Source organism: Podarcis tiliguerta (genome assembly GCF_965153285.1).
Source record: "Podarcis tiliguerta genome assembly, chromosome: 10".
NCBI classification, from domain to species: Eukaryota; Metazoa; Chordata; class Lepidosauria; order Squamata; family Lacertidae; genus Podarcis; species Podarcis tiliguerta.
The window spans coordinates 64,643,974-64,661,741 of record NC_139543.1 but is presented as its reverse complement, the minus strand read 5'-3'; the positions used below and the strand labels follow the sequence as shown (position 1 = coordinate 64,661,741).

At 46.2% G+C, this 17,768-nt stretch overlaps 1 long non-coding RNA gene across 1 annotated transcript in view; it reads right to left on the bottom strand.

The window, feature by feature from the left end:
- LOC310659273 overlaps positions 1-17,768 on the bottom strand; it is a 144,983-nt gene that overhangs the window by 28,840 nt on the left and 98,375 nt on the right. The gene's annotated exons all lie outside the window — the stretch shown is intronic.

Below are 17,768 nucleotides of genomic sequence, written 5' to 3'. Positions count from 1 at the left end.
ATACTTAGTATAATTTAAAAATACATTGCAATTATTACTGTAGTTAAATCAGTGGCTTTCCAAGGGTTATTGAACTCCAGTGACCCCACCAGCCCCAGCCAGCATGGCCAATCATGATGGATGATGGGATTTGTAGTCCAGCAATTGGGCTACATATATTTCTATTTTCCTATAGCATCATTGAAATGGATGAACATGACTATATTAAATTTTAATAGGTCTCCTCTGAGTAAAACTTAGCATCTGTCATGGATGCTTTAGCTGAGATTCCTACATTGCAGGGGGTTGGATGATGACTCTTGTTATCCCTTCCAACTCTACAATTCTATGATTCTATGGATAGCACTTAGAAGTGCAGAGTGTTTGAGGAGCAGGACATTCACAGGGAAACCAAAATGCTTGTTTACAAAGCTATTGTACTACCACCAACCTTACTGTATGCTTGTGAAAGATGGACCACTTATAAATGCCATCTCCAACTCCTTGAAAGATTCCATCAACGGTGTCTCCGAAAATTTTTACACATCACCTGGGAAGACAGGCAAACTAATATCAGTGTACTGGAAGAAGCAAAGATCACCAGTGTCGAAGATATGATTCTTCAGCATCAACTTCATTGGACAGGTCGTGTTGTGCAGATGCCTGATTATCGTCTTCCAAAGCAACTCCTCTATTCCAAACTTAAAAATGGAAAGCATAATGCTGGTGGTCAACCAAAGAGGTTTAAAGACTCTCTCAAGGCAAATATAAAAAAATGTAGTATAAACACCAATAACTGGGAATCACTGGCCTGCGCATGCTCCAATTGGAAAACAGCCTTTACCAAATGTGTCGTGGGCTTTGAAGACACTCAAAATCAGGACACAAAGGAGAAACGTGCTAAGAGGAAGGCAAGCTTGGCAAATCCACACTGTGATCAACTCCCACCCAGAAACCAGTGTCCCCACTGTGGAAGGACGTGTGGATCCAGAATTGGCCTCTAGATTCAACTACGAACTCATTGTTAAAACCATGTTATGGAAGACAATCTTACTCGGCTACGAATGGTCACCAAAGAAGGAGAGCAGCACTTAGAGCAGTGGTTCTCAACCTTGGGTCCCCAGATGTTTTTGGCCTACAACTCCCATGATCCCTAGCTCACAGGACCAGTGGTCAGGGGTGATGGGAGTTGTAGGCCAAAAACATCTGGGGACCCAAGGTTGAGAAAGGCTGACTTAGAGGTCTGGCAGCTTCCTGTGTCCTCCTATGTCATGGAGGAGAGGACTATTGATGGTTGCTAGGCAGGATAACTATTCTCTGCCTCCACAGTGGAAGGCAGCAATGCTTCTGAATACCAGTTGCTGAAAACCACAGGAAGGGAGAGTGTTCTTGTGCTTGAGTCCTGCTTGCTGGTTTCCTACGGATATCTGGTTGGCCATTGTGAGAACATGAAGCTGGGTTAGATGGGCCACGGACCTGATCCAGTGGGCTCATTTCACATTTTTATAATGTGGTGCCCAGAAATGGACAGAGTATAGCCAAGCACCATGATCACATGAAAGGCTTGTGATCTGGACTGCCCTTTGGCCACTTTTAAAGAAAGAGAAAAGATAATCTTTATTGTCATTGTCCCATACAGAACAACGAAATTGAAAAATCTACATAAAACATTCACAGCCCAACAAGCCTGCTATCCCAGCTATCCCAACCTGGCTAGCCCCCTAAAAACTCTGATACCCCATTTTAAAATACAATATACTCCCATAGAGACTCCTTGGTAAAAGGTAAAGGGACCCCTGGCCATTAAGTCCAGTCGTGGCCTACTCTGGGGTTGCGGCGCTCATCTTGCTTTATTGGCCAAGGGAGCCGGCATACAGCTTCCGGGTCATGTGGCCAGCATGACTAAGCCGCTTCTGGCGAACCAGAGCAGCGCACGCAAACACTGTTTACCATCCTGCCAGAGCGATACCTATTTATCTACTTGCACTGGTGTGCTTTCGAACTGCTACGTGGGCAGGAGCAGGGACCGAGCAACGGAAGCTCACCCCGTTGCGGGGATTCAAACTGCCGACCTTCTGATCGGCAAGTCCTAGGCTCTGTGGTTTAACCCACAGCGCCACCTGCGTCCCCGAGAGACTCCTTACAATGCATTTAAAACCAAAATTGCATTTGGGTAGAAACTGTTTCTCAGGTGGCTAGTCCTAGTCTTTATAACCCTGTACCTTCTTCCAGAAGGCTGAAGCTGAAAGAGATAATTTCTGGGGTGTGCAGTATCCTGCGCTATCTCTGCAGCTTTCTTATGGCACCTGGAAGCATAGATTTGATCCAAGGTGGGAAGAGTGCACCCAGTTATTCTCTCTGCAGTCTTTACAACTCTGGACAGCAATGTTTTTTCCCTGACTGCGCAGCTTTCCCCTGACCGTGTGGGTTTCCTGAGCACTGTGTGAAAGCAACTTTCTTTTTTCCGGGAATGATACATTTCTTTCCTTGGTTTTGAAAAGCCACTCAGCCAGTTCTGTTGGAAGCTGTTGCTTCACTGCGCATCAGAAGAGAGGAACATGTTGATAGCTGCAGAGCGAAAGCAGTCCTGCGTGAACCCGGTCCTTACGTGTGAGCACTTGCAGCCCGCACCCCCATCGTTTTCTCTCACCCAGGACTGAGAAGGACTTGCCAAGATTTACTTCCCTGCCTCCCTGCCATTGCCGCCTGACACCCGGAATTGCCAGAATCCCAAACACAAAGACTTCACAGTCATTTTTTTTAAAAAAAGAAGAAGAGAAAGGGTAAATATGTCAACCTGTCATACGTGTCACATGAACGGGACATCTCTACCTATCTGTTACCACCTGCTAATTATAGAGATGACTGCTAATTATCATAAATCTTGGCACAAAAAACGTGCAACAAAATCCACTTTTTAAAAATGGCCCAGCAACCAAACTTAGAAGCATAGAAGGCTTGGTAACAAGGTTGCAAAACAAACAACATTGGTGTTTCCATGCTTTTCAGTGTGGCAGAATCTATCCTCTGGAATTCCCTGCCTATGGACAACTCGGCAGGTGCCTTCACTGTACTCTTTCCAGCACCTTCCAGAAACATTTTAATTTAGACAAGCCTATACAGATGTGTGGGACGCGGGTGGCACTGTGGGTTAAACCGCAGAGCCTAGGACTTGCCGATCAGAAGGTCAGTGGTTCGAATCCCTGCGACGGGGTGCGCTCCCGTTGCTCGGTCCCTGCTCCTGCCAACCTAGCAGTTCGAAAGCACGTCAAAGTGCAAGTAGATAAATAGGTACTGCTTCGGTGGGAAGGTAAACGGCGTTTCCGTGCGCTGCTCTGGTTTGCCAGAAGCAGCTTAGTCCTGCTGGCCACATGACCCGGAAGCTGTACGCAGGCTCCCTCAGCCAATAAAGCGAGATAAGTGCTGCAACCCCAGAGTCGGCCACAACTGGACCTAATGGTCAGGGCTCCCTTTACTTTTACCTTATCCAGATGTGCAGAATGTTGATGTGTGTGTTTTAATCTGGGGTTGTTGTTGTTTTACTTTATTGCTGATTTTTTTGGAATGCTTTAAATAGTTATTTTCAATTGTTTTTACTGTTAAAACTATTTAGTTTCATTAATTCAATGAAACGGATGAATTTGATCCAGTGAAACCTGGGAGACAGCTCAGCCCAAAGAGCATGAGATTCTTAAACTCAGTTTCATGGGTTCAAGCCCCTCGTTGGGCAAAAGATTCCTCAATTGTAGGGGGTTGGACTAGATGACCCCTGTGGTCCCTTCCAACTCTACAATTCTCTGATTCTATGATGATGTTACTGTTTTGTTCCCTTTGTGGACTGTTTTGAGTCTTTTTAGCCAGAACAGCAGCAGCACCCCTGCTGATGAACTGGATTTGGATCTGTTGTAACTTTATGCCAGCTTAATTTACACCAGCTTCCTGTCCATAGGATTGATCCCTAAGCCATGTCCATACATTTCAGTGGGTCTAGTATGAGTATAGCTATCAACATAATAATAATAATTTATTATTTATACCCCACCCATCTGGCTGGGTTTCCCCAGTCACTCTGGGCGGCTCCCAATCGAATATTAAAAACACAATACAGCATTAAACATTAAAAACTTCCTTAAACATGGCTGCCTTCAAATGTCTTTTAAAAGTAGGATAGTTGCTTATTTCCTTGAATTCTGATGCCTGGAGGCCATTCCACAGAGCGGGCACCGCCACCGTGAAGACCCTCTGCCTAGTTCCCTGTAACCTCACTTCTCACAATGAGGGAACTGCCAGAAGGCCCTCAGAGCGTGACCTCAGTGTCTGGATAGAACGATACGGATGGAGACGCTCCTTCAGGTATACTGGGCCAAGGTCATTTAGGGCTTTAAAGGTCAGCACCAACACTTTGAATTATGCTTGGAAACGTAATGGGAGCCAACACAGGTCTCTCAGGACTGCTGTTATATGGTCTTGGCGGCCGCTCCCAGTCACCAGTCTGGCTGCCGCGTTCTGGATTAGAATCATAGAATCATAGAGTTGGAATCGACCACAGGGGCCATCGAGTCCAACCCCCTGCCAAGCAGGAAACACCATCAGAGCACTCCTGACATATGGTTGTCAAGCCTCTGCTTAAAGACCTCCAAAGAAGGAGACACCACCACACTCCTTGGCAGCAAATTCCACTGTCGAACAGCTCTTACTGTCAGGAAGTTCTTCCTAATGTTTAGGTGGAATCTTCTTTCTTGTAGTTTGGATCCATTGCTCCGTGTCCGCTTCTCTGGAGCAGCAGAAAACAACCTTTCTCCCTCCTCTATGTGACATCCTTTTATATATTTAAACATGGCTATCATATCACCCGTAACCTCCTCCTCTCCAGGCTAAACATGCCCAGCTCCCTTAGCCGTTCCTCATAAGGCATCATTTCCAGGCCTTTGACCAATTTGGTTGCCCTCCTCTGGACACGTTCCAGTTTGTCAGTGTCCTTCTTGAACTTTGGTGCCCAGAACTGGACACAGTACTCCAGGTGAGGTCTGACCAGAGCAGAATACAGTGGATTAGTTGTAGTTTCCGAATCACCTTCAAAGGTAGCCCCACGTAGAGCGCATTGCAGTAGTCCAAGTGGGAGATAACCAATGTATGCACCACTCTGGCAAGACAGTCTGCAGGCAGGTAGGGTCTCAGCCTGCGTACCAGATGGAGCTGGTAGACAGTTGCCTTGGGCACAGAATTTTGTTTCATTGGAAAGAAAACCCTTGAGAACAGCACTCTGTTCCAAATGGGAGGTAAAGAAACCAAACCCAGTGGCCTTTTGCTATCAATAGACTGAAAATTCACTGACCCTTCCTTGGGCATTCCAGAGGTTGCGTTCATTTTATTATTATTTTAAGTTGTTGAGTTATTCTTAGCTCAGGGAGATCGTAAGATAGTGCTGAGCAAAGAGAGGTGCTTCACTTAATTGCTGGCCAAGATCTGAGATGAATTGATTTTGCAAAATGGGAGCCAAACAAACAGCTCTCGGACATCATCAAACATGTCCAAGTCTTCATTTAGCTGGCTCACCACCTGCCAAATTAATTCATCTCCAGACTTGGTCATTGCCACTAGGTGACTGAAATCTCATCCCTCCTCCACTCCTTGGTTTGGCAATATCTCACACTCTTCTAGAGCCAAACAAATAAAAATAAAATAAATGACAGCATTAAAATAATAATCTGAAGCCCTTGGGATGATTTTACATGAAAAAAAATGCAGCCAGGAGATGTCAACTGGAATTGTTTCTCCTCTCTTAACTGGTGACATGTTTGCTTTAGAGAGCCAAAATCTGGAGACAGCTTATTCCTCCACACTCCATTTCAATAAAAACTAAGGAATCACAACTAATTATTGCTGCAAAGCGCAGAGAAGTGCAGGATCTTCAACAGAGTTCTAATGCTAACACAGATGCTTTGAATTTATTTATTTGAGAGATTTATATGCTACCTTTCAGGACCTTGGGATGCGGGTGGCGCTGTGGGTAAAAGCCTCAGCGCCTACGACTTGCCGATCGAAAGGTCGGCGGTTCGAATCCCCGTGGCGGGGTGCGCTCCCATCACTTGGTCCCAGCGCCTGCCAACCTAGCAGTTCAAAAGCACCCCCGGGTGCAAGTAGATAAATAGGAACCGCTTACTAGCGGGAAGGTAAACGGCGTTCCGTGTGCTGCGCTGGCTCGCCAGATGCAGCTTGTCACGCTGGCCACGTGACCCGGAAGTGTCTGCGGACAGCGCTGGCCCCCGGCCTCTTGAGTGAGATGGGCGCACAACCCTAGAGTCTGTCAAGACTGGCCCGTACAGGCAGGGGTACCTTTACCTTTACCTTTTTCAGGACCTGCCAAGTTACACTACAAAAACTCGTTAGAACATCTTCATGGCCTTGTTATTAACATATAAAGCCCTAAACGATTCAATGTCTGCTGAGGGGTGCACACTAACTTTGGGGGTGAAGTGCAGAATCAGGGCCGTCTTACCCATAGGTGCTAGGGGTGTGGGGCACCTGGGCACCGGGCTCTCAGGGGCGCCAGGCTGAGAGTCCGGGGCCTGAGAGTTGAGTCCGGGGAAGAGCCCGCCTGTCGGTTGGAGGGCCATGATTTCAGAGGTGATCGAGCCAGTGAGACGCTGAGGTGGCTGGCTGGCTCTGCCCTCCTGCACGCCTGGGACTGGGCAGCCTGGGGAGGGCGGTGCCAGGCAGATCTTTGCACCACAGCACCTAATGGTAGGGCCTGCCCTGCGAGAAAGAACATTTTTACGCCTCTTTCTCAAGACTTGGACAAGTATGGATGGGATTAAATATTGGGTCTGGATATCCCCACATGAGGAGCTTGAACCATACATTTATTTTAGGCAGAGGCTCTGCGGTGCCAAGCAGGAATAATAGAGGACTGACAATACAAGCATGAAACTTTCCCCTTCCTGTACTTTAGCAAATGGATGCAAACCCTGATGATCATCTGATTGCCAGGGCTTGGGTGTTTTGCCCATGTATCTATGCAAGTCGTGAAAAGTATTGTTTATTATTTATTAAACATGTATATTGCCCTATAACAGCAGGTCTCAGGGCAGTTACAATGTAAAATTGCAATATAAAAAGAAAAAATACATGATCAAAACAAAAATAAAAAAAACAACCCAATAGCAGCCCCCTCCCCAACACATTTTTAAAGGACGTTGGATGTCAATCAGCCAAAGGCCTGGTTAAAGAGGAACGTCCTTGCCTGATGCCTAAAGATGTATAATGAAGGCACCAGACAAACCTCCCTGGTAAGAGTGTTCCATAAATGGAGCCACTGCAGAAAAGGCCCATTCTTGTGTCAGCTGATTGACGCCATGCACAGAGCCCTGCAACCTCCAACAATCAGCTGATTATCGGGGCTTTGCAGGTGCTGCCAATCAGCTGATCAATGCTACCTGCAAGCTGCCTTTTGGCCCATCTGTACCTTTACCTGCCCCACCCCTGAAATAATAATAATAATAATAATAATAATAATAATAATAATAATAATTTATTATTTGTATCCCACCCATCTGGCTGGGTTTCCCCAGCCGCTCTGGGCGGCTTCCAACAAAGATGAAAAATACACTAAAATGTCACATATTAAAAACTTCCCTGAACAGGGCTGCATATACAATGCCAGGTTTCAGACAAGTAGGTGCAGCTTTGCCAAAAAAAGCCTCACGTGCCAAAAGTTAGGAGTTCAGCCTACACTCGAGTAGGACCTTGGCCACATGCCCAACTGGCTTGTTCTCTCCCTCCTGGTCAATTCTTCCGGAGCTTCAAAAGCTTTCTTCAGCCCGAACATCACAGCGACCTATGCCAACAGACACCGGCACACTTAGGGATCTGCAGAGTTTGCGCATCATGCGTAACAGACCTCAGCAACTCAGCATTTTGACTAATCTACTTTATTTACATATAAACACACACGGAGCACTGCAACCTGGCTCCCTCTCTCTCTAGCATCAGACAGCAAAGACAATCAACCAAAGACAATCGTCCCACTTCATGGAACACAGTTACACAAACACCCTGTCTCTGTCACATCCCACTCTGTGGAGTCAAAACATACACCGTCATGGGATAGACAACAATCCCATGACTGCAATCACGGAGCAGGAATTCTAACAGGATTGGGGTGGAGGTGGGTTGGCTCAGGACTAATTAGGCTTTGCAGTAGCTGAGTAGGTCTCTGCGTTTGCAGAACTGTGATTTCTTAGCTAAAAAATCAGAGCTGCTTCACAGCGGGGGAAGTGGGCTTGTAAGCTTTTCTTTTGTGTGGGGCACCGAGGGTGGAGTGGATGAGCACGCAGAGCAAGGGGACTCGTTTCATCTTCAAAAGCTTTCCACTTCCTCCCTGCTTGAGCTAGTGAAGCCTTTAAAGAAAGCCCACCTCTTCCCCTCTCTTGCCAAGGTGATAGCCTCAAAAGCAATTGGTGTGGTAGCAGCAGGCTTCCTCCGGAGCCAGACAATGTGTCACCTTACCGAGGCGAAGAGCTCATTGCTAAGGGGAGCAAAGCAGTGAGCCCCTTCATCCACCTGAAAAAGGGGTTAGGAGGATGGAAGTCAGCTTCATTCTGCAGCCAGAGACTTTCTGAGCTCAGCTGGTCCAGGGAGACTTTCTGAGCTCAGCACATCCCCACGGATGAAGAAGAAGAAGAAGAGTTTGGATTTGATATCCCGCCTTTCACTCCCTTTAAGGAGTCTCAAAGCGGCTAACAATCTCCTTTCCCTTCCTCCCCCACAACAAACACTCTGTGAGGTGAGTGGGGCTGAGAGACTTCAAGGAAGTGTGACTGGCCCAAGGTCACCCAGCAGCTGCATGTGGAGGAACGGAGACACGAACCCGGTTCCCCAGATTACAAGACTACCGCTCTCAACCACTACACCACACTGGCTCTCCAAGGGTGAGCTCCAAGGGTGGGCACGCCAACCCTGGAGGTGAGGAGCCAGGAGGAGGTGGATGGAAGACATGACTGCCGTCTTGGAGAAGGGCCACGCATGCCAAGGGTGGAACAGCGTGTTCTCTGTTGCATTCTGCCTGGGAACACAAATTGTGTCTGCTTGGCACATAAAGGAGCAGGGATGGGATGGGGCTAATTAAGACTTGAGCAATTCAAACTCACTCACTGAGCCCGTTGAGGATGAAGGGATATCATCTAGGTGTGCTTGGGAAGATTTACAGGCTGGATGCCAGAGGGGAGTAAGGTAATTCTTCTTCAGTCACAATAGTAGCACTCCTTCCTGGGAGTGGTGTGGGCTAGTTGCTCTTCCTTGCTCAGTAACGGCAGTTTCTGACATTTATTAACATTTATTAATATTTGCACAGGGCAAGGTGGGTTTCTTGTCATCCCGAGACCAGACTGCCCACTGTCACAGGTGGAAAGAAGCTCACCCGTTGCTATAACAACAACAACATTTTATTTATACCCCACCCTTCCTGGTTCAAAAACCGGGCTCAGGGCGGCTAACAACAAATTCGTTTGGCCTCATATTGAATCGGATGGCTTGCATTAAACCAGGCATAGGCAAACTCTGGCCCTCTAGATGTTTGGGACTACAATTCCCATCACCCCTGACCACTGGTCCTGTTAGCTAGGGATGATGGGAATTGTAGTCCCAACACGTGGAGGTCCGGAGTTTGCCTATGCCTGCATTAAACTCTCGGGCTCCATTTGGAATTGGCTCTGCTCAAGTGAGCTAATTCCCGCAAAGATCAAGAAAAGCATTCAGTTTTCCTAAGGCCAGTTCTGGATTTAGAAATTCCATTGCACCAGGAGCACAGTGGGGGGTTTCCAGTGAAGCATCATGGTAGCTGTGATAGAGGAGAGGGAGATCTGGAGGTCCGTGTGCTTTCCCTTCGCCCTCCTGTAAGGAATTGCCTTCTGGCTTGCAATCTCAAAGATGTGGCACAAGAGGAAAAGAGACCGGGAAGGAGGAGAAATGAAGCAAACACTGGTTCTTCATTTAAAAACTCTTCTGCCAATGAGCCAGAATGGAAAGGGTTCAAGGAGCAGAGGGCCTTGCAGCCTTGCTATCTGAAGGAACAGGAGTGACTCTGCATTGACCCAGGTCCTCCTGGGCAAGAAGGACTGAAAAAAAGTTTCCTGTTAGGGTCACAACCACCTTGAGATCTTTGGATGAAGGGAGCTATATCAATTTATTAAATAATAATAATAATAAAAAATCTCCAGCAGGTCTTTCCCCCCACGAAGCAATTGCTGAGATTGAAGGTCCTTGCCTTCCAACAGCTTCCTAAGTCCCCTCCTCTCTAGGGTGCTTTCCAAGCAACTGGAGACGGCGCCTGCATGTCTGTCTTTGTTCCTCCCCCTTCATGCCTCTCCTGGTTCTGGGAGACCAAAAGGAATGGTAGCTTGTCGCAGCAGGAGATGAAACCCATGCCTCTTCACCAGCCACACTCACCTCTGCCTCTAGGCCTCCCTCCTTACCTGCTTCTGATTCTGGACTGGTTCTTCCACAAACTCTCCCTGCTCACTAAGCCCTGTCACCTCTTCTGCTTCCAACTCCTCCTCCTCCCAGTCCTATCCCTCTTCTCCCTCTGAACACTCATCGTCGTCCCACCATCACTCCTAGGGGTTCCCCAGTGGATTCCTCTCACCATTCCTCTGTCTCCAAACCAGTCTGTGACACCCTTCTTCAGGGTTCAGAATCGCAGCTGAGCACATTATTTACCTGTTGTCCCTGGAGTCTTATGTGAGGGGGAAGGAGAGCAAGGGAGGGAGAGCAGAGTGTTATAGGACTCGTTAATTAAATAATCGTTATCAGCCTCTTTGAAGATGAAACCTGTATACCACGTAAGTGTTCCCTCACACCTCTTACATGACTTCCACAAGCCCATGCTTCTATTGGGGTGTGTAACATTATTTCCTCAGGTCTTTTTTTTGGTGTTTTAGTTAAGAGTGTTCTACAGAGCTATATTAAATTCATATAAATCATTGTCCTAAGGAATCCTGTCAGAAGTTTCATAGATGGGTTGTCAAGAGACTTGCCTTCGGGCCACTCCGAGGTGATGATAATTCTCCTGAAAACCTCTCTCTCGGCTCTTCCTGAAGTGTTCATCTTCGGCCCCCACCCGCGTCCCCCTTTTTTCTTTGAGCAACAGATATTTCCTGATCACACTCCACGGCCGACGTGCTACATAATTACATATGATCCTTGTCTTCTTTTAATTAGTAGTTTTCTTTCACCCAGTAGGCCCTACATATTACTTTCGTTTGTTCCTCGGTGTAAAACGGAGCCCTTTTCTTTTAAACCGGCGTTTTCAAAACGTTGACAGATCACCAACCACAAAAGTACATTTTCCTCTCTGCAGGCTAATCGTTCCTAATTCTGATGGATTATTTTATCAAAAGAAAAAGAGAGAGAGAGAGCTCGGTTTAGACAGGCGTTCGCAAACGGCGCTAGAGCAAGGTTTGGCTTTCTTGAAGCAACAACAACAACAACAACATCAATAATAGAAATAACTTCCCCAAAAGACCACCCCCAAAAATTGTTTGCAACAGTGCACAGTAAATCTTCCTAATAACTTGACATGATTGAGTTATTCCACCCCCTTTTCCACCCCGCCCTGGTGATGTTTCAACCATGAAGATTTATGAAAAGTTACTCAGAAACATCTGTGTGGATTCTTTTTTTAAAAAATGTATATGTATATATATCTATCAAAAATTCCCAATCCATCATCGTCTCCTCTTTTGCCTGCAAGCATTCCTGTCTTGCTGAATGAATGGCAAAGTGTTGGAAGAAAGAAGTGTCTTCACACCACAGAAAATATTTTGCCTCTGGCAACTTGCACCCCCCCTGTCTCTCTGCTTCCCATCCTATTGCATGAGCTGCTTTACCTTTTATATAGTGTGGCATTTTGTTTCTTTAAAAGGGGACAGTCTTGGAATCTATCTATCTATCTCCTCTATTTTAGAAATTAATAAAATGTAACTCCTCCCTGTGTTTGGCGAAAGGTTCTTTCCAGGGGACGCCTTAGAATTCCCCTGTGAGGGAGCCATCCATCTTCCCCGAAGCTGAGGTTTCTCTGCAGAGTTCTGCACAATTCATATCCCATTAACCCTGACAGTGACTCTGTGAGGCAGGGCTGAAATTAATTACCATTTCCATTTCAGAAGAATTCTTGTGGTTGTAGGATTGGGGTACCTTGCAGGCCAGTTCTTGCGGACGGATTGATTTTAACAGTGTGACTCTAGATGCATGGCATCTGAAGCCATTTGGTTCAATGGAAATTAGTGCCCAGTAAGATTCTTAAGGAAATCAGCCCTGAGTGTTCACTGGAAGGACAGAACCTGAAGCTGAGACTACAATACTTTGGCCACCTCATGAGAAGAGAAGACTGCCTGGAAAAGACCCTGATGTTGGGAAAGATGGAGGGCACAAGGAGAAGGGGATGACAGAGGACGAGATGGTTGGATAGTGTTCTTGAAGCTACCAGCATTAGTTTGACCAAACTGCGGGAGGCAGTGGAAGACAGGAGTGCCTGGCATGCTCTGGTCCATGGGGTCATGAAGAGGCGGACACGACTAAACGACTAAACAACAACAAGATTGCACAGAATCAAGGGATGCGGGTGGCGCTGTGGGTTAAACCACAGAGCCTAGAACTTGCCAATCAGAAGGTCGGCGGTTCGAATCCCCGCGATGGGGTGAGCTCCCGTTGTTCAGTCCCTGCTCCTGCTAACCTAGCAGTTCGAAAGCACGTCAAAGTGCAAGTAGATAAATAGGTACCGCTCTGGCCTGGAAGGTAAACGGCGTTTCCATGTGCTGCTCTGGTTTGCCAGAAGTGGCTTAGTCATGCTGGCCACGACCCGGAAGCTGTACGCCGGCTCCCTCGGCCAGTAAAGCGAGATGAGCGCCGCAACCCCAGAGTCGGCCACGACTGGACCTAATGGTTAGGGGTCCCTTTACCTTTATCTTTAAGATGGCACGGAACTGCAACTTTAAAAGGGCAACCCTGTACTCAGAGGTTCAGTGGGTCTTACTCCCAGGTAAGTGAGGGTAGGATTGAAGCCTCGGACTGTTAGCTCCATCTAGTTAGAGCCAAACTAGATGGTGGCTCTGAGTTGTAGATGCTTTGCAGATCGAAACCTCAGTTAGCTAGCTTGTTATAATCTTAATTTATGAATGGCTTTTCATCAACATTTCAAGGAGATTTACAATCAGGCAATAATAAATACTAAAAATAGGTTCAAAAAACAGTACACAAAACCAACTAAAGATAGGTGTTAAAACAATACACAAAAACACCCAAGGCAGAAAGTCTGATTTCCCCCTCATATAAATCCAGCTGGGAATGAAAATTAATGTTTCAATGGGGTTGATTTATTGTGCATTTTAATTAAGGTGTATTTATAATTCTGTATTTTTGCAATATTGTGCAATGGGTGGTGGTTGTTTTTTTTTGGGGGGGAGGGGGGAATTTAGAAGCCATCAGGGCATTAAGTGGTATATAAATTAATAAAGAAAAGCATGTCCAACCAGAAATACCCTCAATTGTTGCCGGAAACAAAAAAAAAAGTAGGTTCTTGTCGTCTCTCAGTAGAGATACTGTCTCACAAAAGGGGTGGTTAAATAGTCAGGGTCAAACTAGATTTATTTCTTTGTTGCATTTATATCTCACCTTTTTCTGCAAGGAGCTCAAGGTGGCTCACGTGATTCCTCCACCTGTCACAACCTCCTCACAACAACCCTGTGAGGTAGGTTAGGCTGAGAAAAGCAGTGATTGTTCACCCAGTGAGCCTCATGTTCCATGTAAGGATTTGAACCCTGGTCTCCCAGGTCCTAGGGACACGGGTGGCACTGTGGGTTAAACCACAGAGCCTAGGACTTGCTGATCAGAAGGTTGGCGGTTCGAATCCCCACGACGGGGTGAGCTCCCGTTGCTCGGTCCCTGCTCCTGCCAACCTAGCAATTCGAAAGCACGTCAAAGTGCATGTAGATAAATAGGTACCGCTCCGGTGGGAAGGTAAATGGCATTTCTGTGCACTGCTCTGGTTTGCCGGAAGCAGCTTAGTCATGCTGGCCACATGACCCGGAAGCTGTACGCCGGCTCCCTCGGCCAATAAAGTGAGATGAGCGCCACAATCCCAAAATTGGCCACGACTGGACCTAATGGTCAGGGGTCCCTTTACCTTTTACAGCCAGGTCCTACCCTGACACTCTTAAGCATTTTACCACACTGGCACATCCCAGCAAGGCAAAAACAGCTGAGAAGAGTGCAGAGCAGGGCCAGTGAGAGGGGGCAGAGATGAGCGCCCAGGAGAGTCCCAAGGGCCAGACTGAGAGGCTAGGAGGGCTGCTGGATAAAATGACAGGAAGGATTCGAAACGTGCGGGACCAGAGATTCACTGAAGATTGGAAGAAGTATGCGAACTATTTGAAAGGAATTGTAATCAACAAATTATGCTAGCAGGATTACAAGAAGTTCTGTAAAGAGAAAAATAGGAAACGTTACAAAGTAGAAAAAGAAAAGAGATTTGCGTTATGAGATTTAAATGTAATGGGGAAAGTAAGAAATGTATATTAAGAGATTAGATTGGAAACTTTTCAGACAGGATTGATGGAAGTCAAACAATTGTATAAGATGTAAAAGTATGTTTAATTACTGTTGAATTAGAAGAAGAAGAAGAAGAAGAGTTTGGATTTGATATCCCGCCTTTCACTACCCTTCAGGAGCCTCAAAGCGGCTAACAATCTCCTTTCCCTTCCTCCCCACAACAAACACTCTGTGAGGTGAGTGGGGCTGAGAGACTTCAGAGAAGTGTGACTGGCCCAAGGTCACCCAGCAGCTATGTGTGGAGGAGCGGGGAAGCGAACCCGGTTCCCCAGATTACGAGACTACCGCTCTTAACCACTACTGTTAATCCAACTGTTAATTTTATAATGAATGGTTTTAGAGTGTTGTTTGTGCTGTACTTTTGTACTGTTTTATTGTTGTTAGCCGCCCTGAGCCCGGCTTCAGCTGGGGAGGGCGGGATATAAATAAAATTTATTATTATTATTATTATTATTATTATTATTATTATTATTGGAAGTGATATGTTAAAAAACTAATAAAAATTTATATATATATATAAAGAGAGGCTTGGAGGGCCGCATTTGTACCCCCATTCCAGTTCCCCTCCTTGGCAAGGTCCAATACCTCCTTGCCTGCTTGGCATGGTCCAATACCATGGACCAGATGCCATGGTATTGCAGCTTATGCCATAATAAACCTGTTAGTCTTTTGCCTCACAGTTCTTTACTGCATGCAATGTTTGGCAGTTACGACCTCATTATGATGCCTGTGAGGTAATTGGCTTCTGACAGATTTAGGTCAGTGTGGATGGTTCTCCTGCACAGGGAGCTGAGCTGAGGGGCCACAAAATACTATTACTACTACTACTAATCCCATAGCTGTCAACTTTTCTCTTTTCTTGTGAGGAATCCTATTCAGAATAAGGGAATTTCCCTTTAAAAAAGGGAAACGTTGACAGCTATGACTTATCCTATATAATATCATGCAACATTTCTCGATGAAAATAGGGATATCCTATATAATAATAATAATAATAATAATAATAATACTTATTATCACTTATACCCTCCCATCTGACTGGGTTGCCTCAGCAACTCTGGGCAGCTTCCAACATATGTAAGAAATATAACAAAACATTACACATTTTAAAAAAACTTCCCTATACAGGGCTGCCTCTGATAGCTTGAAGGTTGGATAACGCCACACCTTCCATCATTTCCCTGATGAAAATAGGGACATCTGAAGGAAAAGGAGGACATTCTGGGGTCAAATTAGAAACCACTACAGCTTTTGTAAATCTAGGACTGTCACTGGGAAATAGGGACACTTGGAGGGTCCGCTATATTTATACGGGTGCCTATTCAATTGCTGTGGAAATAAGAAATGTCTGGGGTGGGGGGTGCCAAAGTTTGTCCTCGCTAAGGGCGCCATATTGCCAAAGTCTGCCTCTGCTGCCGTACAATAAAGTGAGCTCCGTTTACAACGTTTGATCCCCCACATCCAAACTTTAGTACAGTGGTACCTCAGGTTACGTACTTAATTCGTTCCGGAGGTCCATTCTTAACCTGAAACTGTTCTTAACCTGAAGCACCACTTAAGCTAATGGGGCCTCCCACCGCTGTGCAATTTCTTTTCTCATCCTGAAGCAAAGTTCTTAACCTGAGGTCCTATTTCTGGGTTGGTGGAGTCTGTAACCTGAGGTACCACTGTATATCTGGTCTTCACAAATTTCCACCTACCTCTGTGAAAGAATGCCATTAAAGAACTCAGGTGTGGGATCACCCCCACAAATATACTCCTGTGGCTTCAGTGGGATCTTCCATCTCAGTATTGGGTGGGGGGGAAACCCCCACAAAAGTATCAACCCTTGCTCTCCACGGACATGAAAATGCCATCACCTCACCCTGCTCTATGGCTCACAGAACAATGGTATCACTCTGGGGCTCCCTCCATAGTGAGGAAATCCACTGTCCCCATTCCAGAAATGAGCTGACCTTGAAGAATTTTTTTTTAAAAAAAGCAATATGGAACATCATTTTCTTCTGAGGAGGAGAGATGACGTTTAAAGAAACAGACCTCATTATGTCCTAATGACAGGTATAATTAGGAATGTCAATCTCCAAACGGGAGAGAGAAAGGAGCAGAAGAGAGAGACAACGGGTTGTGGGCCGCTGCGTATTTGTTCTCCGGGATATTCTACCATCCTGGCTTCGTCCAAGTAACTTAAGCCTTTAGCTATATTGGACGAGGCAAGGTCTAATTGGGTCTCCGTCGCTTCCGCAATTTGCCATAATAAGGTTGTCTGCAGAGGGTTCAGTAGCCAGTGGCCGGCATGGCTGGAGCCTCTGAAGGCTGTCAACGGCCAGAGAACAAGGAGTCCATTCGGGTCACGGTGAAAGAGGCGGAATGAATGCTGGTAATTGATGTAGTGACAGCCGTGTCTGCTGGGAGACAAGAGGAGTGGGCAGCAGTAACGAAAGACGTGGTGCCAAAGAATATATAAAAAAGGACAATGCGTTGGCCCAAGAGAATGAAAGAGAGATGCATGACATGTTGGGCTGTTTGCTGCTGTTCAGATGCCTCTTAAACGGTTGGAAAGCATTCAAATGCTCACAGAATCATAGAATTGTAGAATTGTGGAGTCCAGTTCCTGGTAAAGCAGAAATCACAACTGAAGTATCCCTGACAGGTGGTCATACAACCTCTGTTTGAAAACCTCAAGTGAAGGAAAGGCCACCCCCCTTTTGCTATCCCAGGACTGTTTGTTAGGACATGTTCCTAGTTAGTAATGGCTATTTTGACTGAACAAAAGTACAGTGGTGCCTCTGGTTACATACGCTTCAGGTTACATATGCTTCAGGTTACATACGCTTCAGGTCACAGACTCCGCTAACCCAGAAATATTACCTCGGGTTAAGAACTTTGCTTAAGGATGAGAACAGAAATCGTGCTCCGGTGGCGCGGCAGCGGCAGGAGGCCCCATTAGCTAAAGTGGTGCTTCAGGTTAAGAACAGTTTCAGGTTAAGAACGGACCTCTGGAACAAATTAAGTACTTAACCTGAGGTACCACTGTACTATTATACCTCTTGAACCATCATAGCTTCCTCCCCTCAACATTTTGGGAACTTTAGTTTGTTAAGGGTGCTGAGAGGTGCCTACACGAGTTAGACTAATCCACTATGTAGGCCTCAAGGCATGCTGGGATGGAAGTTCAAGGAAACCAA